The following is a 17,641-nucleotide window of genomic DNA, read 5'->3' on the forward strand; positions in this document are numbered from 1 at the left end:
GGCTCTGTGCTGACAGCTCGGAGCCTGGAGCCTGCTTCAGATTCTGTGTCTCCCCCATCTCTCTGCCTCTCCCCTGCTTGCACTCTGTCTCTCTCTCTCTCTCTCTCTCTCTCTCTCTCTCTCTCAAAAATGAATAAACATTTAAACATTTTTTTAAAAAAGGCTCATCTCTTTCAGACTTCTCTAAGCATTTTCAAGTGCCGGGGGGGGGGGGATTTTCCCCTTCTGGGGTAGCAGGCTGTTCTCACACACCATTTCCTGCTTTCCCCATACACCATGTCTTGCGATAACACTCAACGTTGACAGGGCCAATGACCGATGGTTGTTCTTCTCATATAAATGGAAGCTTTTGAATTTGGAACTTTTCTGCATCGATGAAGTCTGGCTTTCAAGACTACTGTTTCTTTGGATTGAAGACTCTCTAACTGGAGACTCAAAATGCATAAGGATTTCTTTTTCAAGGTGATATCCACCTTCTCCCCCCACCGCCACTAAATCTCATTGCTTCGATACGCGAAAAGCCACGGAAAAATACACAACACATCAGTGTAATACTTTAAGAGTGCACACACCCTCTTCCCGTGACACAAACTACTTCAAAGCAGATTATTTAGCAGTGAATGAAAGTACCAGTTTCCAGGTCCCAGACCCAAGATGGCAGGCAAGCCCCCTTAGGTATTGGCCTGTGGCTCCCTTTGCCCTCTGCAAGAGGCTGAAGTCGATCTCTGCTGCCCCCTATGGCACATGATCCCCCCTCTCACTCGTGGTCAAAAGGCGGCCTAGCACTAGGTCACAATGCCCACACCATTCACCTCACTTGTAGCCTTTGTATCAAAGGAGGAAGGGTGAATGCAGTACAAGAAGATATTTTGAGAGAGGGAGAGACCACATCCACATAACTTTTATTATAGTATATTATAATCGTTCTAATTAGTTCTTGTTAGTGTAGTGTTCTAGTTTAGGAATTACACTTTATCACGGATTTGTGCTTACAGAAAACAATGTAGTCCATATGGGGTCTGGTACTCTCCATGGTTTCAGGCATCCACTGGGGGGTCTTGGAACATGTCCCCCGTGGATCAGGAAGGACTCCTGTGTGTGGGGCCATTGTCATTGTCAAGAAAGAGCCCTGAGATGCAGTGGGGGGGGGGGGGGGGGGCGGGTGGGCAGCACGCTGATGGTAAGTGAGACCCACCACGGGGACAACAGCTAACTTAACAGCGTCCCCCCCGCCCCCCACTAAAGGCAGGCTGCTGCAGCAAAGCTGTCCCCTCCTGTATGACAGGGTGGGGCATTTGTACAAGATGCCAGCAAAGCTAGTAATTCTGGGGGGAGGGCCCTGGATGACGATAAGGTTGGAAACGGGTTTAGCGGTGTAAATGGAGCCCCAGTGCCTCTGCTCTGCAAGCCCAGCTGCCACCCGAGGGTCGATATTCCTCCAATGCACAGAGGCCAAGAGGAAGCAGAACCCATCAGATTTCACCGAACTGTGGACCGCAAGACTCAGAAATGCAAGTTCAGGCGGGTGGCCCAGAGGAGAGAGAGAGAGAGAGCAAGGTAGGCATCAGCCTGAGCCAGGGCTGGGCCACTGGTTGGCAGAGGAGGGAGTCGCTCACAGGCTGGCCTCCACCCTGCCCACCAACAAGCTTTTCATTGTAGGAAAACGTTCGTACCATCTAAGCCTAGACAGACGGTGCTGGGGGCCATAGTCCCTGAGCCATGGGCTACGCCCTCCAGTGTCCAAGACTGCCGGACCTTTCCTTGTTTGGATCCTCCTAGAGGGCGGTAGGGCAGGCATCTGTAAGTTGATTGTAGAAGGGACAGAGGTTGGGGGGTCTGCGCACCCAGGGAGTGGGAGAATTAAGACCCAGACAGGGAATGTGCTGGGGACACAGTGGCCGCTGCTTGCCAAGGACCCCGGAGGTTTGAATGAAGGGCTCACACCAGGATGAGAGTAAACCCCAGTGCTCTCCTCTGCCCCAATGCCCACCTAGTCAGCCTGGCCAGCCATTACTGCCCCTGTCCACACATTCTATGCTCATTTACAGCATCAGACTACGCTTGCGTGGCCCACAGCCGGAGGGCCTACTTACAAGTTCAGCCCATGCCTTGTGGGGTAGAAGCTTGACTTGGGGGCTTTGCCCATGATGTTCCTTGTTGAGCAGGGCACTGTCCCCCAAATTTCCAAGCACTTATCAACCCAGAAGCTCTCCAAACCCTATTCTTTTGGGGTTTTATGGAGGGTTCATGACATAGGTCATTAGTAATTGAGTCAACCTCCAGCCCCCCTCCCTTCCCAGAGATCAGGGGGAGGGACTGAAAGTCCCAGCCTTCTCATCCCTCCACCGGTTTTCCTGGGAACCAGCCCCATCCTTAGGTGTATTCCCAAAGTGGCCTCCTTAGCAAAACGGAAGACTCCTGCAGACAGAGCTCTCTTAGGCAATTCTAAGGGTTTTAGGAGCTCTGCCAGAACTGGGGGAAGACCCAGCCTACATTTCTTATTGTAAATCACAATATCACAGCTGCCTGGGTCCCTGGATCTAATCCCGCAGACACTCCACATCCAAATATCTGAGATGTGTATGGCTTCAAACTGATGATTCTTCCAAGAAGGAACCAGAAGATCAGGCATCCCTGGCTTCTGAAACCAAAGACAGAGCTCAAAGCCTGGGGTCAGCGCTTTGGCTGTCCAAGTAACAGCAGCCCGTTTATTTGCTGCCTCATGTGCTTGAACACATCACACACCGGCCTCTTTCGCGGGGAAGGGACTGCTAGTGGTTTGTGTCACCTTCCGCCCAGGGCTGCTTGAGCAAGCTATCCAACCTTAGACGTCCCTCCTTAACACTTTTGAATTTCGTTCCATCAACTCTGCCTGCCCCCTCCCCCACCACTCGCTCATTTCTTCGCTTTCCACGGAGACAGCTGGGCAGGCTTAGGACCATCCCCGTGGAGGCCGGTCTGCTCTGGCTTCAGGATTAAGCACGTACAGAACAATCTTCCAAGGAGGACTCCCCCGTTTTATACTAAAAATATCTTGGTCACTTTATCTGCTCTTGAGTTGTGTTATAACGAACACTGTAGAGCCCTCTGGAAGTATTCTCCTTGGGGGAGTGGAGGAACTGGGACTCCGGCCCGGCGCCCCACCTCTGGAGCTGGCGCTCTTGGCCAGGGCACCAGACTCCTCGGGGCCTGGATGGTCCTCGGGACGTGTTTGTTCACGTATTCCAAGAGCAGCCCAGAGGCAGGAAAACCAACCTGCCTCTAGGCGTGGAATACAAGCCGGATAGAGCTGCCCTGGGTCTTTGACAGGGACGTGGGCCCTCTCTGTGGGTGCCCGCCTTGCTCCCTTCCTCTTTTCTTTTTTAAAATTTTTTTTCAACGTTTTATTTATTTTGGGGACAGAGAGAGACAGAGCATGAACGGGGGAGGGGCAGAGAGAGAGGGAGACACAGAATCGGAAACAGGCTCCAGGCTCCGAGCCATCAGCCCAGAGCCCGACGCGGGGCTCGAACTCACGGACCACGAGATCGTGACCTGGCTGAAGTCGGACGCTTAACCGACTGCGCCACCCAGGCGCCCCAACCCTTCCTCTTTTCAAAACAAACCATTTCAAGAACTACCACTATGGGCCAACTGGGGATAAGGGGCTTGGGAGATATAGTCTTGCCCCCAAGGGATGCCCTCCTTTTGCTGCAGAATGTTCAGCAGCCGACCCAGATGAATATAAATTCTGAATGCCACATCTTTTGCCGAGCCATGGCTGGGTGTCCTCAAGCGGGCAGCATTAAGGGTCTCGCTCCTGCCATATCCTCTCCTGTAAATGCCACGAGCGTAGGTTACCTCCAAGGCCTTACACCGCAGACCAACAGGGACACGGGCTCATCTGCAGAGCAGAAGTCTTCGGGACGTGGTTGTGGCGTCCTTCACCTCCAGACAAGGATGGCCTTGGGTTCACCTCACGGGGCAGCTCCAAATGATTGGTAGGGTCTGCAGCAGTGAGGACATGAGGTCGCCCCGGGACGAGGACAGATTGGTCTTGTCCTCAGCGGGCAGAGAAGGGAGGTGGGTGGTACAGGGCCGTTCACGGGGGCACTACCTGCGTTGGCTAGATGCAGGCTCAGCTGTGTGCGACACACGCCCGGGAGGGCAGTGGCTCGGATAAGGAAGAAGTCTGTCACTGCGGCTCAGAAAAGCTGAAGCCGGTGTGGCAGGTGCTCTGCAGAGGGGGGCCCGGTGCCACGCCTTCCCCGATCTTGCACGCCTTGCCCGGGCTCACCGCCAAGCCCACTCCTCCCGGGCGCCCCCCTCCCCGGGACCCTTGTGCAAAGCTACGTAATGCCTTTGAAGGGGACTGCCTTTGGTGGCGGAATGTGTCTCTGATGTAAAAATCCAAGGAAAGGTGATAAACTGGCATTAATAGGCTTTGTTGAATTAGAGAGAAAGGGTTGGATAATAGGAGTCAGAATCTTTTCCGGCGCCTCACGAAGCCGAGTGATAAGAGGGGAAATCGCAAGAGTAGGGACGACACACGTTAATTCACTTTATGTTCACTTCACCCAACCGGGTCCGGAGACTGAAGGAGGAAAGACACTCCCTCATCAAGGATCCAACGGTGTAACTGGAAAGTTCAATCAGCCAGAATCTGGGTCCCTATTTCTGTTCCAGACTCTCATCAGAAAATGCTGTAATGGAGAGTATGAGAGAAGTCCCACAGGCCTAGTTTTAAATTCTGGTTCTTCAAATTGCCATCTGTGTGGGCAAATAGCAAAGTACTCACTCTCTTCGACCCCACTGCGGATTTGTGGGAGCACTCAATAAAGTGCAAGTGCGTGGTCTCACTCGGTCTAAAGTAAGTGTTCAACTAACACCCACTGCTACTTCAACCTGGGCTCAATCTCTGCATGTTCCCGCCTGTGTATCCTCTGCATGTTCCGCAGCCTTCTGGAGGGTTCCCGGCTCCTAAAAAAACGACCCAAAGAACCCAGAGTAGCTCCTTTCTGACTCTAAGAAAAATGTACCCGTGGTTAGTAATTTGGCAGTATGTAGTTGTTACTTTATTTTTGTCACTGAAAAACTTGAAGATTCACAAAGAAGCACATGAAGAGATGTAAGGAAACCCAAGTTCAAAACCAGAGTGAGGTATTCCCACACATTCACCGGAATGGGTAAAATAAAAAATAGTGACACCACCAAATGCTGGCAAGGATGCAGAGAAACCAGACCACTCAGACGATGCTGTCAGGAATGGAAAATGGCACAGCCATTCTGGATAAGACTTTCTTTTAAAACTTAAAATGGATTGTACCCCTTCTCCCCGCCTGCTTTTGCCCCTCCCCCCACCTCTCAAAAACGAATAAACATTTAAATAAAATAAAAATTAAAACTTAAAATGGATGGCCATATGACTTAGCCATTGTGCCCTTGGGCATTTATCTCAGAGAAATGAAAACTTGTGCAATACATAACATGTACACAAATGGTCACAGCAGCTTTATTCAAAATAGTCCCGAGCTGGTAACTACCCCAAGATGTCCTTCAACGGGGGATGATTAAACTAATTGTGGGACAGCCATGGCATGGGACACCGCACAGCAATAAAAGGCATGAAGGACTGATACACACAATAGCCGACATGAATCTCGAGGGAACTGGCTGAGTGAAAATAGCCAATCCCAAATATCGTTCATTGGGTGATTCTATTTACATAACGTTCTTCAAACAACAAAACGACAGAGATGGCGAACAGATTACCGGTTGCCAGAGATTAGGGATGGATGGGGTGGGGTGGGGGGGATCATTATAAGGGGAGTCATGTGGTGATTGAATAGTCCCTTATCTTGATTGTGGTGGTGGTGGTTACAATTAGCTATAGATGTGACAAAATTGCGTAGTATCACACACACACACACACACACACACACACACACACACAAGTGCATGTATAACTGGAGAAATCTGAATCAGCTCTATAGATTGTACCCATATCAGGGGCGCCCGGGTGGCTCAGTCGGTTAAGCATCCAGCTTCAGCTCAGGTCATGATCTTGTAGTTCATGAGTTCGAGCCCCATGTTGGGCTCTGTGCTGACGGCTCAGAGCCTGGAGCCTGCTTCAGATTCTGTGTCTCCCTCTCTCTCTGCCCCTCCCCAACTTGCACTCTGTCTCTCTCAAAAATAAATAAATATTAAAATTTTTTTTTTAAATAAAGAAAGAAAAAATACAGATTGTATCAATATCAACTTCCTGGTTTTTACCTTGTTGGGGAAAATGTTAACTTTGGGGAAGACTGGAGAATAGATGCATGGGATTTCCTGTGCATTTCTTTGCAATTTCCTTTGATTCTATGATTATTTCAAAATAAAGAGCTAAAAGACATCTCGTAGGGTCAGAAACCAAGGACGTGTTTTAAAAAAAACATACACCGATGATAGCATGTCAGGGGACACAGAGGCCAACAGAAAGAGCTCTCGATGGCCAAAGCTGGAGCCATTTGAGTAACAAAATAAATAAAGTAGTGTTGGATTATGACTTGAAGTATGAAATTAATATCCATTAGTTCATATTAATATAAATAAGTGAGTGCAAAATAAATACATGGGGAGAAGAGACAACTCTCTAAATAATTTATGTAGATAGGAGAAGTCTGAGAAACTGTCACAGCCAGGAGGAGCCTGAGGAGACGTGCCAAGCGAATGTAACGTTGGGATCCCGGAACGGCAAAGGGTCATTAGGTGACAGCTAAGGCAACCTGAATGAGTCATGAACGTCGGTTAATAATAATGAATCCAGGGGCACCAGAATGAGGCACCTGGGTGGCTCCCTCGGTTAAGCATCCAACTTTGGCTCAGCTCATGATCTCACGGTTCATGGGCTCAAGCCCTGTGTCGGGCTCTGTGCTGACAGCTCAGAGCCTGGAGGCTGTGGACTCCAGAGCTTTGGACTCTGTGTCTCCCTCTCTCTCTGCCCCTACCCCCTCATGCTCTGTCTGTCTGTCTGTTTCTTTCTCTCTCTCAAAAATAAATAATAAACATTAAAAATTTTTTCAAAATAAGGGCGCCTGGGTGGCTCAGTCGGTTAAGCGGCCGACTTCGGCTCAGGTCCTGATCTCGCGGTCCGTGAGTTCGAGCCCCACATCGGGCTCTGTGCTGACTGTTCAGAGCCTGGAGCCTGTTTCAGATTCTGTGTCTCCCTCTCTCTCTGACCCTCCCCCGTTCATGCTCTGTCTCTCTCTGTCTCAAAAATAAATAAACGTTAAAAAAATTAAAAAAAAAATTTTTTTTTCCAAAATAATAATAACGGGTCTACAGTGATTCGTGAATTCTAACAGATGCACCACACCATTGTACGATGTTAATAATAGGCAACACTGTGGGTTGGGGATATGGAGACTCTCTGTACTCTCTCCTCAGTTTTTTTAAATAAATCTGGAACTGTTCTAAAAACATTAAGTGTATCACCAAACGCAAGCTTAAAAAAGTAAAGCTTTGATATATAGCTTTTGAGTAACTACTATGAAGCAGGCACTTTCCTAACGATTGTTTGGTCGAAATCGTCCAAACAGTGGGAATGTTAGCTTTCGCTACGTTTCACTGAAATGAGACCTTGGAGCTCCGAGAGGTTAGTTTTCTGGGATCCCCCAGTTGGGAAGTAGCTAAGCTGGAATGGGTGCTCAGGTCTTCTGACTTTCATCCCATGGCTTCTCCCATTATGCCACCCAAGGATCTGAGGAAAGGTGGTTATTCAGTTATGGTGTGGAGACCAATTACCAGAATGCTCTGTGAACCAGAACTCCCCAACCCTCAACCATGCACAGCTTTGTCTTCCCTACAGGACTCAACCCAATTCCCTAATCTTTGCATAAGCAAGTTCTAATGATCACATCCATTCAGGACGGGAGGCATCGTTTGCTCCACGCTAGGGATGGAGAAACAGACTCAGAGAGGTAAAGTAGCCTGCTCACGGTCACTCAGCTAGTGGGAGGTCAGGATTCAAATGCAAAGCTTGCATTCTTCCCTGTAAGCTTGAATGGCCAGCAGGCCCCCACCGAGGAATTTCACACAATCCCAGATAGAGCCCTGATTCCTTGGTCTTTCCTCCAGCCGCCCTTTGTTTTCCAGGGACAATTAGGGAGGACGGACTCAGTTTCATCTAGTGAGGAAAATCTTCGCAATATTTTTGTAAAAGGGGTGAGGAGAGTCGGTGCACTGCCATTACAGGGGGCATGATAGAATCCCTCTCATAAATCCACATTATAAACCAGTCGGCAAAATGTTACCAGCAACCCCACTGTCCCCACGCCTGCTCTGAGGGCAGACGTGGTTAATCAATCCCTAGCGCTTGCCATGGGAGCCTGGGCTCAGCCTGACAAGCCCTCCGGGCAGTCACCATTAATCCTCAGAGCCGACCCTGAGATGAAATCCCTCTCCCTCCCAGCGATGGGCACCGGCACACTTTTACACTGCTTTTTGACGTTCGAAAAACAAGGTGAGAGCGTGCAGCTACTTGCTAATTGCATCGGCAGCTGGTGCTACAGTCACCGCACAGAATCCTTTCTTTAGCCTTTCGTGAGGATGCACCATCCCGAGCACATTCTCGATCGCAGCGCCCCTGTGCGCGGGGAAGGGGCAAACCACCGAACGTCTAGCCTGCTGCGCCATGATGCCCCTGTGCCTCCTCTGGGCAAAACCAGGAGGGAGGCTGCCCGTGGGCTTTGTAGGCCAGCCACCCATGGGAAGCGTCACTAAGGTTTATCCTTGCTAGAACACTCTGGCAATTGTAAGAACTGATGCCTGCAGGATGAGGCTTTCTGTTTTGTTCCGGACTGTGGCCTTGTCACAGCAGCAACCACAGAAAGCAATCACCTACAGGCTCAGGGACCAGCCAGAAAATGACCTTGTGACCCCTGCCCCCTTGCCAACCAAATCAGGCCCAGGGGATCAATAACAGTGGGAAGTCTGGGGTGTTGATCACAGACAGCACACATTTTTCTAAAATACAAAGCCAAATTACTCAAGACTAGTACTGATGGGAATTTGCCAGCCCTGATGGGAGCTAAAAAGAAAATCCGTTAGTCCATAATGCTTCGAAGTAGCTCACAAATTGTGTGGTAGCTTAACTCAAGTTTACTAACATTTTTGTTCTGCTTAGAGCCATGTTTCCTCCTTCTGTGGGTTCCCACAGCTCAAGACTCAGGCCCCACATAACATAAATACATAAATACAGGGACGTGCTCTTTGCTACGCAAGTAAACGTTTCCCCAGGGCAGCGGGATGGCCAGGTGTTTGGAGACATAGTGTCCCACATCTTTTCATTCGCCAAGATGTTATCGCTGTTCTGCCACAGTCCTGTGTCCCTGGGAAGCAAAGAATGGGCAGTCATTTCCCTCCCCTTCGCCACACGCGTGCGCGCGCACACACACGCACACACGCACAGAGGCGTGCGCGCGCGCGAATACAGGGGCACTGAATTCTCTTGACCAACTGGAGAAAAGGAGCAGATGGACAGACTGGCCCCCGCCCTCCCCCACGCCCTTCTGCGGAATGCTTCGGTCCACCTAGAACTGCACAATTTTCTCTACCAGGCTGGATAAGTCCTGGAGATGCTCGTTAATGTTCCGAGAAAGTGAGCATCTCAAATCCCCTTTGACACTGGGGGTTAAGTGAAAGATACCAGAGACCTGAGCAGCAGAAAGAGGACACCGGCCCCTGTCCTGCGCTGTCCTTCTGGCTCCCTGCACTCGCCAGCCTGGGACGTACAACGGGCTTCATGGAAAGGACACGCCCGCCTCAGAGTGCACCTGACTTCCATACTTTCCAAAGACCTCGTATCATCAGTTTGTCACCAGCCAACGTGGACCATCCGTTAGTAAAGTTTTGGTCCACCTTAGAGATCTCACATTTTTGTAACCCAGACATGGCTGCCTGCTTGAGGCACCAATTTTGGATCCATCCATTCATTTACTCATTCACTCAACAAGTACTTATTCAGCATCTACTCTGTGCTAGGTACTGGGGGTTCACCAACAATTAAGAGACACTGTTCCACTCTCACAGAGGTTGGTGGCCCAATCAGTTGCAGTCAGGGTAGCAGGACTCGTTTTGATTGACACATGGTGCATGCCATGACAAATTGGGGCTAGAAACCCACCTGTGGTCACTTTCCCCAAAGGAGGTCATGGCCAAGGTAGGGATTTCAGGCTCATGAGCATCTCACCTGTACACCAGAGAGGAAGCTCTCTACTCTCCTTTCCACGCACTCCAGAAAACTAGGATGCTGTGATGTTCTGGGGATGGTGTGGGGGGGGGGGAGGGGGGGGATCTTTGGAATCACACAGCCTTGGCCCAAGTCCCAACTCCCCCTTCTCTATCAGTGTGCCCTTGGACAAGTCACCTGGCTGCTCTAAGTTTTAGTTTTCTTGTCTGAGATGTGGGGGTGATAACCACAGCTATTTCGTAATGCTGAGAATTAAAGACATTAATAAAGGCACTAACAGACAGTGAGAACTCTGTAAATATTAGCTTTTATTCCCACAGTCAAACGGGCAAGTGCTCAGGGCTCACATATTCCTGGATGTGAGCCATAGAAGAACAACAGGAACATTCATGGAGAGAGGGAGGCAGGCCTTGAGGCAGCAGGAGTCACCTAAAGCAGCCAAGTAGGGCTCAGACTGTCCTATTGTCCTTTCCCATAGGCGGCTGGATGCCCATGGGACACAGCAGCCCAAGGCGCCTCACGCTGACATAGCGCTTACCAGAGACACAGCTGAGCGTTGAGACCACAGGAGGAAATACAGAAGCATGGCTCCCCCAGACCACATCCGGGCAACTGTTGGTATGTAAGGGCAGGCGGCCAGCAAGCAAGACCCTGGGGGCTATGTTTCTGGACAAGACCGCTGATTTAATGAACATGTTTGTTCGTGTTTGGATTTTACTGGTACAGTCAGAAATGAAAATAATTCTTAGGACACCTGGGTGGGTTCATCGGTCAGCGACCGACTCTTGATTTTGGCTCTGGCTGTGATCCTGCAGCTGGTGAGTTCGAGTCCTGCGTCGGGCTCTGCACTGCGCTGTTGGGATTCTCTCCCTCTCTCTCTCTCTCAATCTGTCCCTCCCCTGCTTGCGCCGTCTCTCTCTCTCAAAATAAGTAAAGAAATAAACATTTTTTTTAAAAAATGAAGATAATTAGGGGCGCCTGGGTGGCTCAGTCGGTTAAGCGGCCGACTTTGGCTCAGGTCACGATCTCGCAGTCCGGGAGTTCAAGCCCCAAGTCGGGCTCTGTGCCGACGGCTCGGAGCCTGGAGCCTGTTTCGGATTCTGTGTCTCCCTCTCTCTCTGCCCCTCCTCCGTTCATGCTCTGTCTTTCTCTGTCTCAAAAATAAATAAACATTAAAAAAAAAAAAAGGTTTAAAAATGAAGATAATTAGATTTGCGTTTTATGGTGAGGGGGCAAACAACTCATTTTTACTCTGTGGAAATGCGCAACCCACGTGAAACACCAAGACAGTTTCCAAATCATTTTGCCGCCTCTGCCTGTGAGCCGACTCTTTCCAGGACGTACCACGGCAGGCACGTGACAGAACACCCCACACCTCTAGGTCGTCGGAAGCCAAAGGGATGGACGGGCTGCCTCCCCCTCGCTGAACTGGGGTCCGTGGGGTTTGGCCCTTTGCCTGGGACCTGCCCCTCCGCTGGTGCGTTTGCATCCCTCTGCCCAGCTCCGTGCCAGGATCCCGAGCCCTTGATCTGGTCCAGCGTCCCAGGACTTCCGCAGGGGACAGCCACCTCTCTCCCGTCCCCGCACCGTTGGCCGGCCTGAGCAGGTGGTCCGGCAGAGCTCCCTAACAGGTGTCTCTGTCCACGGTACTCACCGTGGCTGTGAGTGGAGCAGCCACGTCTGTTAGGGGCCTCGGCAGAGAAGGGAAAAGCAGGAGGAGAGCTGAGACTCGCCCCAGATTTCAGAAGGACCATCGCGTCTCCTTCTGCCGGCTGTTCCCCTCCTGCACTCTTTCTGCAGCCGGCGAGCCCCAAGGCACAGTGTGTGAAGTTCAAATCTGTTTCTGTGCTGTCAGACCAAGCCTGGGAAGCCGACGAGTGAGAGCACGCTCTGAGCTGTGTGGTGCTTTACAAAAGCACCCAGTCAAGTGTCCCCGGGGCCCCTGGGGTAGATGAAAGCCGATGTCAACCATTTGTGTGAACTGAGTCTCCGGCCGGAGACAGGAGAGCTGGGGCGTTAGGGACACCTGGCTTAAGCCCCGCTCTCGGAAAAGTAGGGCCAGGAGTTGAATTCGGCGCCCCACACGGCTGCAGCAAGGCCCCTCCATCCGGACCGCCCAGGCCGGCCACAGGGGACCAGCAAGTCCCCGATGGGTGAGTTCTCCCACTTGGTCAGGTGGGCTCCTGACAATCTCACACACACTTACTGGGAGGTGGCTGGGTTTGTGCCACATGAGCGGTGGGCAAGAGGAAGCCGCTCAGATGTGGGGCATGAAACATGTGCGGGCTTGCAGACCCCTTAGACACGTGATTTTCCTCTGTACCAGCCACACTGAACTGAACTGAACTGAAGAACCCTTATTATTCTGTGGAGTCACCCTCCTCATCCCGCGAGCACATTCGAGACACAGAGGATAATTCCCAGCTGCTGATTCGACAGCTGTAGATATTCTCTAAGCCTGGTTCTTTCTTGGGCAAGACTCGGGGCCCTCCCCCTGAGTCAGCGGAGCCCTTCCCCTCCCCCCTAACAGAGAGGCCCCTCCTCCTTTCATTGTCACACTTCCGGCAGGTGTAAAACCGGGGGCTCTTCCCTCTCAGTGTTAAAAGGGCCTCCTTGGCTTGGTTTAGAAGGAAGTACCCGGGTAGCCAGTGGGGTCTTTCACCACAGATAACAAATAATGAATATTACTCAGTGTGAAAATGAGGCAATTCTTCACCTGTCAGATTCAAAGGGTTTAAAAATAGCAGCGACCCTCAGGGTGTCATGGGGACAGCTGGGACCCTGAGAGCCATGTCTGTCAGGCAGGGAGGCGGCAGGAGGGAGCCAGCCAGGCACAGCTGGAGAAGTGCTGGAGCGCCCTTGGGGTGGAAGGACTTTCTCCTTGGGGCCCTGACCTTGGAACAAGGCCTTGCTACCTGACTTCCCTTTTAGAAGGGCACGGGCAGGCCCACCGTTACCCACTCCCGCGAGGAAGAAAAACAGAAACAGCTTCTCCACACACAGCCCCGTGGAAGTGTCTGGGTTTCGGAGAGCATTCGGAGACCATTTGTAAAATGAGGGGCCGGAGGGAGGTTCTGGAAAGAACACGGGATCTGGAGTCAGATGGCCCGGAATTGAATTAGATGGCACCAATAATTTTCCACATGGTCTAGGTGGTTAGCCTGGCCTCTTGAAGTCTCAGCTTCCCTGTGTGCATTTGGAAGATCGGACTTCTCCCCTCACGGGGATTCGGTGAGACAATTCTACAGGAACCCCCTGTTTTCTTTACCGTTTCTCTACCTTCGACAACCACCAGCCCGTGAGAGCAGGGGCTGTTTCTCTTTATCACCACCGTTGCCCTGTGATTGGACCGGAACCCAGTGCCTGCTCACGGCTCGCTGTGTATGGAGTAGCCAGTCTGATCTTCCCTGGGTAACTTTTGGTTTTATGAAAACAGGTACAGATTAAAAAAAAAATTTAAACGTCGGTTCAACCAATGCTCAGGCTCCTTACTGGTCGGCAACTGGAAAGACACACCCAAAATCTCTACTTTAGTGGAAACTCATAGTTGCTCCCTCTCACTGAGGACCCTGCTTCCCAACCTTGATCAGACACCTGGTCTACCCGACTGCGGCACACTTCCGGGGACCAGTGTTCCTCAATGGGCTGGTGCTCCCACCTTTAAGCGTGCAGTTGAGGTGCCCAGGGAGCACTGCAGTGGCTTCCAGAAAGCCAGACCCCGACCGCCTGACCCTCAGACCCTCCCTGATGGGTCTGGCCCTTCTTCCTAGATCCCACTTCCAGAGAGGAAAAGAAGGTAATCGTCTGGTCGTGTGTAAATCACTCTGTTGACAACACATCTGGTTATTGGGACGATGAGGGCATTTAAAAATTCTCAAGAGAGTGTGTGTGGCTAGATCCCAAATCCTTAGCTCAGACTGAGACTCTTGGAGTGGAACCAAGAATGGTGACCATACAGGCCCTGACTCTGGTCCCCGAGGGGACCCAAAGACTACACCCAAAGACTTGCACCCAAAGACTACAGATAGGCTTCCAGCATCTCATTAGTTCTCGACCTCATTGCCTCCTCGCCAAGCCCTCTGAGGGGCCCGGAGTAAGTCTCAGGGGGGGCTTCCTGGAAGCATCTCCACCATCAGCTACCCAGCTGAGAGATGAAAAGGTCAAAGGGCTCCCGGTGCAGAGCCCGGGTAAGAAGTTCCCATTCTAAGAATTACAAGGTGGTTGGCTTTGGGGAGGAGGGCACGTGAGGAGGAAAGGTCTGTGCCTGGATTGAACGGACACTGGCAAGCCCGAGACAAAAACATCAACACCTCCAGATGGGGTTAGGCACTGTGGCTTCTACAAACTCAACCAAATTCGCACGTCTTGTGTCTCAGAGTCTTGTGTCGTTAAGGTGCAGGGAGAGCAGATTATCTCTCCCCCTGCGGTGTACCAGCTATACCTACCCCCTGCTCACCCAAGTGGGGGGCTCAGATGGACTCACGCTCTTAACCTCCACTCGAGTTTTCGGCCTCACTCCAGCAGGCTGCTTATTTGTATCCAGGGCCAATGAGTTTTCAGGGAAAAGCAATTTTCTCCCGGGAGCTACACACGTTGACCTGTAACAGGCGAGTAACACACCACGGTGTCTGGATTAAAAAATAAAACGGGGCTCCTGGGTGGCTCAGTCGGTTGAGCGGCCGACTTCGGCTCAGGTCATGATCTCACGGTTCGTGGGTTCGAGCTCCACGTCGGGCTCTGTGCTGACAGCTCAGAGTTCCATCCTTCCACCCTGCCAGGGTGCCAGGGATTCTTTATTACCAACCACTGAGGACGACCAGAGTCTGTCCATTATCTTTCTTTCTGGAAAAACTAGCACCGTTCAGACACAGATGGGAGCTAAAGAACAAAAACAGCTCCCCCCCCCAAAAAAAAAACTGACGGAGATGCTTAAAAGGCTGAAGATTTTCCGTCAATCTTTCCCAGTTTCTTTTAAAAATCAAAGCACAATCTGTTTGCTTCAAAGGTGGCGTCTCCATAGCTTTCTCAGTGTCATAATCTGAATGTAGATGAAAGGAAGATACTAGATTTGTGCTCTGTCTCCTTCCTTCCTTGAGGTAATAGGTCACTAGTGATAAACAGGTGTACTCAATGATTCTGTCAAAGGTAAGATGTTGAGACTTAACATTGTTAAAATGGCAATATTTCCCAAATTACTCTTCCGATGCAAAATCCTAGCTGGCTTTTCTTGAAGAAATTGACAAACTGATCCTAGAAGTCATACGGGCCCAAAGAGCCAAAATAATCATGAAAAGAACAGCTGGTTGGGAGGACTGACATTTCCTGATTTCAAAACTTACTACAAAGCTGTCGCGATCAAGACAATGCTCTACTGGTATAAGGGCAGACACATTAATAGACTAGAACTGAGAGTCCAGAAATAAGCCCTTATGTTTATGGCCAATGTGCTTTTGACAAAGATGACAAGATAATTCATTGGGGGAGAGAATAGTCTTTTCCACAATAATGCTGAAGCAACTTGGTATCCATATACAAAGGAATGATCTTGGACCCTTACCTCACACCATATACAAAGAATCAACTCAAAAAGAGATCGTTAGAGGGGCACCTGGGTGGCTCAGTCAGTTAAGCGTCTGACTTTGGCTCAAGCCATGATCTCACAGCTCGTGAGTTCAAGTCCTGCGTCGGGCTCTGTGCTGACAGCTTGGATTGTTTCAGATTCCTTCTCTCTCTCTCTCTCTCTCTCTCTGCTCCTCCCCTGCTTGTGTGCACCCTCTGTCTCTCTTTCTCTCTCTCTTTCTCTCTCAAATATAAATACAAAATTAAAAAAAGAGAGATCATAGACCTAAATGTATGAGCTAGAACTATAAAACCCTTACAAGGAAGAACAAGAGTACGCCTTAATGACCTGGGTTTGGCAATGTTTTCCTAAATATGACACTAAAAGCAAAAGAAACAAAAGAGGTAGGTACATTGGACCTCATCAAAACTAAACACATTTATAATTCAAACAATACCAACAAGAAAGTACAAAAAGGGAAAGACAACAGAGCAAGAGCGAAGAAGCAAGATCCCTTTGGTTCTAGAAAATCTGGAAAAAAAAAAAAAAAAGGAAGGCTTATCAAGCCTTCAAAGCCACTCAAGCAAAGCAGACACCTTTGAAAAAGGAGGAGCAGAAGAAGGGAAAAAGGAAAGAGGTCAAGTTTAAGTGACTGGAATTGTTGCGACACAATTCCTGGCAGCAATAACGTGACAAGGCACACCGAAGATGACGACTAAAAGTGAAGCTTCATGTCTTCGAAGTGCCAGATAAGCATCCTGTGGCCTTTGTTGTTGCATCCAGAGGGTTAATGGGGTGACTTTACTGGTGCGGAGGCTCATTGCAAGCCTCCCCCTTGAAGAAGATTTTCAGTGATGTCTTGTCAAAGTGATCCCCCAGACCATAAAAACGCTACAGATAGTGGAAGCTTATGTGACCTGGGGATTTCCAAATCTGAAGTCTGTCTGAGAACTCATCTTGAAACGTAGACGGGCCAAGGTCAAGAATAAAAGCATCTCTCTGATAGGTTACAGTGACCGGGGAGCACCTGGGAAAGTTTGGTGTTATTTGTTTAGAAAACCTCAATCATGAGATTGCCTTTTCAGGGAATAGTTTCCAGGTAACCTCAGGCCTCTTGCGCCCTGTCCATCTCTCAGTGGCCCATCATGCTATGGAGAACAGTGGGGGCTTCCTCAAGGGGATGGGCTCACCTGGCTCTCAAGGTGAACACATCAGTCAGCTCATTCAGCAGCTGAACTAGACCCCGATTTTCTGAAACAGTGAGTTGGAAGCATGCGTTTTTGCTTTGGGGAATTCTTATACAGTACCTTCAAAGAATATTGTTTTCTGCTATGTCTTCAGAAGCTTCAGGGAATGGGTCAGGGAAAAGACGATGACGTCCCTAGCATCTTCTTCCATCGGCTTCCCATCACAGCCCAGCTCCAAGGGAAAGTTCCAGTGTGTTTTCCATATTGGCTGCCACTGGCACCTCTGAAATCAGCAAAGGACTCCTGCCATAGAGGGGGGTCCTGCTTTGTCCCATCTCTTCTCCTGGGGTTTAGTGTTGGTGGATGAATACCCAAACATGAATTCAAGACAGCAGTGGACCAAGCCCAGGGGTATACTTGGAAGCTGGGGGTTCCTAGGGCCTTGTTTTGGAGAGAACTTGAAATACAATCAGAAAGAAGAGAGAGAGAGAAAAAAGACAGCCCATGGATTCAGAGACAATACTTGCAAATCACTTGTTAATGGACTTGTATCCAGAATATGTAAAGAATTCTTACAACTCAATAACAAGAAGATGAATTTGTTCATCAAAATCATATGCCACTTCAAAAATGGGCAGAGGAGGGGTGCCTGGGTGGCTCAGTCGGTTGAGCATCTGACTTTGG

At 50.0% G+C, this 17,641-nt stretch overlaps 1 pseudogene; it reads left to right on the forward strand.

Annotated features, from left to right (window-relative positions):
• Nucleotides 1-12,359: 12,359 nt before the first annotated feature.
• Nucleotides 12,360-17,010, forward strand: LOC121012640 (60S ribosomal protein L7-like 1; annotated as a pseudogene).
• The last annotated feature ends 631 nt before the right edge of the window (nt 17,011-17,641 follow it).

The sequence above is a fragment of the Herpailurus yagouaroundi genome, unplaced genomic scaffold, assembly GCF_014898765.1.
Source record: "Herpailurus yagouaroundi ecotype Mexico unplaced genomic scaffold, PumYag 197, whole genome shotgun sequence".
In the NCBI taxonomy this organism is placed as follows: domain Eukaryota; kingdom Metazoa; phylum Chordata; class Mammalia; order Carnivora; family Felidae; genus Herpailurus; species Herpailurus yagouaroundi.